This window comes from Procambarus clarkii, chromosome 38 (assembly GCF_040958095.1).
Source record: "Procambarus clarkii isolate CNS0578487 chromosome 38, FALCON_Pclarkii_2.0, whole genome shotgun sequence".
Lineage (NCBI taxonomy): Eukaryota > Metazoa > Arthropoda > Malacostraca > Decapoda > Cambaridae > Procambarus > Procambarus clarkii.
In genome coordinates this window covers 41,715,670-41,718,848 of record NC_091187.1, presented here as the reverse complement: position 1 = coordinate 41,718,848, position 3,179 = coordinate 41,715,670, and the positions used below count along the sequence as shown (strand labels likewise).

Below are 3,179 nucleotides of genomic sequence, written 5' to 3'. Positions count from 1 at the left end.
TGACATAAATTTTTGTGTTACATCTTTCATTTTAGTATCAAATTGTTCGCAATAAAAAGGCGCGCATTTTAACACTAGTCCCAAGATAATAGGACAATAAATATAATTTTAACAAATATTTTAATATTTTGACCAAAAGCTTATTTATAATCTTTCAAGTGTTCGGACATAAAGTTTCATGTTATCTTTCATTTTGGTATCAAATTGTGTGCAATCTAAAGGCGCTTATTTTAAAACCACTACCAGATTGATCTGATAAAATTTAAATTTTTAACAAATATTTTAGTAAGTGATTCAGTGCTGCGTCGTTGGAACCTATTCAGTAGAAGATTGAGTGACAAGATAGTCAGTTAGTGGAACCCGAAAGTTTTACAATTATCTGATTAAGGACCTGCCCGAAATGCTGTGTGTGTTAGTGGCTTTACAAGAATGTAAAAACATCAATGCTATGTACTCTCATAAACCCATTGCACCTTCTTGTATATATATAAATAAATAAACTCCTGTGTATATATATAAAATTAAAAAGTCATTTTCGGGAAAGATCAGTAACCAAAGAAAATGTAAGGAGCAAGATGGCGGGCAAGCGAGCGAGTGACGTCATCACAACAAAAGCAAGCTGCTACACGAGGTGTAGACGACGACCCGTGAGATAACACTGCCGCTCCTCAACTGATAGCAATGTCGCCACTTAATCACCAACAACAAGATAACAACTGTGATAAGAACTGCAGTTACCATCATGAAGAAGATAACACTGATGCTCCTCACTGTCTTAGAGACGGTCACCTGTGACCACAATACCCGCCAAATTGTCCCTCCCACAGTACTCTCAGGACACTTATGGCAGTGTAAGTGTGTGGTGAGGCCACACCACTGAAGACATTGAGGATATACCACGAGGGAGAGACAAAACTGTTGAAGGTCACTGGCTCCACCTGACCACCTTGTTCCTCGCACTCTCATCATCCTCCGTAAGTACTGGAGTACTTTCTGCTCCACCATTGTCTTACACCCCAACATGCAATTGTTGGGGTGTGGAAATAGGCCTATGGAATTGTTGAGGTGTGGACGTAGGCCAATGGTATTGTTACACACCCTCACTGTTGCTCTCCCCCCCACACCCTCACTGTTGCACCTCCCCCCCCCCCAGGAGACCGGTCTGGTGGGAGGCTCAGTAGACTGCCAGCCAGAGATAGTCTGGAGAATTTCCATCTAATACAAAAAAACAATCATCTTGAGAGGTTATCTTGAGATGATTTCGGGGCTTTAGTGTCCCCGCGGTCCGGTCCTCGACAGGCATCCACCCCCAAGAAGCAGCCCGTGACAGCTGACTAACTCCCAGGTACCTATTTTACTGCTAGGTAACAGGGGCATAGGATGAAAGAAACTTTGCCAATTGTTTCTCACCGGCGCCCGAGATCGAACCCAGGACCACAGGATCACGTGTCCAGCGTGCTGTCCGCTCGGCCGACCGGCTTCATGAAATAAGTATTTATATAACTTTATATTATTCTAATAATATTACTAAACATGATCTGTAACGGAAAATATATATGATGATGTACATGTAGAATTTAAGAAACAAATCTGGATAACGGGGTCGAGTGTGATAGGCTTATCGGAGAGAGCCGGCCCCCCCCCCCCCAACCACCGACACCCCCCCTCCCCCCCCCTACATCCCATACTCACTCCCTCTGCTTCAAGGTCACGTACTTCAACTGTTTGTAATTCATTAGTAAAAATGGATTTGTTTAATAAACTTCCCAGCCTCCCTCCCTCCTTCACCCCCTCCCCCCTGCCTGCCTCCCTCCCTGCCTGCCTGCCTCCCTGTCTGCCTCGCTGCCTGCCTGCCTGCCTGCCTGCCTGCCTCCCTCCTCCCTCCCTCCTTCCCCTCCCCCCTACCTGCCTCCCTGCCTCCCTACCTCCCTCCCTCCTTCACCCCCCTACCTGCTTCCCTGCCTGCCTGCCTCCCTACCTCCCTCCCTCCTTCACCCCCCCTCCTTACCTGCCTGCCTCCCTACCTCCCTCCCTCCTTCACCCCCCCTCCTTACCTGCCTCCCTGCCTCCCTACCTCCCTCCCTCCTTCACCCCCCTCCCTGCCTGCCTCCCTGCCCACCTCCTAGCATCTCTCCCTCCCTCCCTCCTTCTCTCACTAATACTCCCACTCTCTCACTCCAGCACCGACCAGTCAGCCTTCACTGACACAACGTGTACATTAGGAGCGGACACGGTGCACGGAGGCCGGCGCCACGCAGCTTGGTGGACCGCCTCCGCCGCCCGAACTTAGTTCCTGTAGCATGACTCACTAACCCAATCGGGAAACTGGAACTTTTAGATAACTTAAGTTTACAAACCAAGTGGCTGTCGTTAATTATATTATTATTATAATAATAATTGCTGTAATTAATAATTATTACTGCTCCTTCTGCTGGGTCATGAAGGAAGCGGGCCTCGGGTGAAAGATGGCTGTGACGATCTCTGTCTGGAACCCGTAGGTGCGGGGCTGGGACGTCCACCTCCTGGGGCTTGTACAGCCCCCCAGGCTCTGCTTCAGGAGGCTGGGGTCGTTCCTGCCCTCGCTGGGGTGGTTCTTCTCCGGCCCCGACCACGGCGGTCTCCGGGTCTGGAGTTCCTGTGCCTTCTTTTACCAACCTCGAGATTAACTCCGGAGCTTGAGCTCTCCCTCGGGCAGTTCGTCGTTGCCTTCATCCTCCTCCTGACAGTACCTGCAACACCGCTGGAACCAATCGTATTTGCTTCTGTCTTTCCATTGAAGACTTTCAGAGAAAGAGGGGACTTTCAGAGAGAGAGAGTGGAGAGAGGGAACCCGCTGCTTGGGTAACAGCTTCTCCATATCAACCTACCCAGGCTTTGCTCCCGGGAGAGGCCACTCCAGACCGACAACCAGAGCGCAACTCAATAGTCTCCTGAGACTGATGGATGCCTACTACTATGTAAATTATGTTATGTAAATGATGTCAATTATGAATGAATGGTAGAAGTAAGTAAGTAATTATCAAAAGAAGGCACCAAACCGGGAAGGCTATGTAGCACCATCAAATACGCAAAATAATCAGAGGGCGCTAAATATCACCAAGGATGCCAATACGAGAACAAAAACGCATAAGGCGAACGATATCAAAAGTATCCGAGTCACCAAGAATTCTATCGAGGGA

General features: G+C 48.4%; 1 protein-coding gene across 1 annotated transcript in view; it reads left to right on the top strand.

Moving 5' to 3' along the window:
- The first annotated feature begins 744 nt into the window (after positions 1–744).
- LOC138372347 (tripartite motif-containing protein 59-like) overlaps positions 745–3,179 on the top strand; it is a 52,455-nt gene continuing 50,020 nt past the window's right edge. Inside the window, exon 1 of the mRNA XM_069337628.1 lies at positions 745–974. The gene's annotated coding sequence lies outside the window, so the exon portion shown is untranslated. The remainder of the gene's footprint in view (positions 975–3,179) is intronic.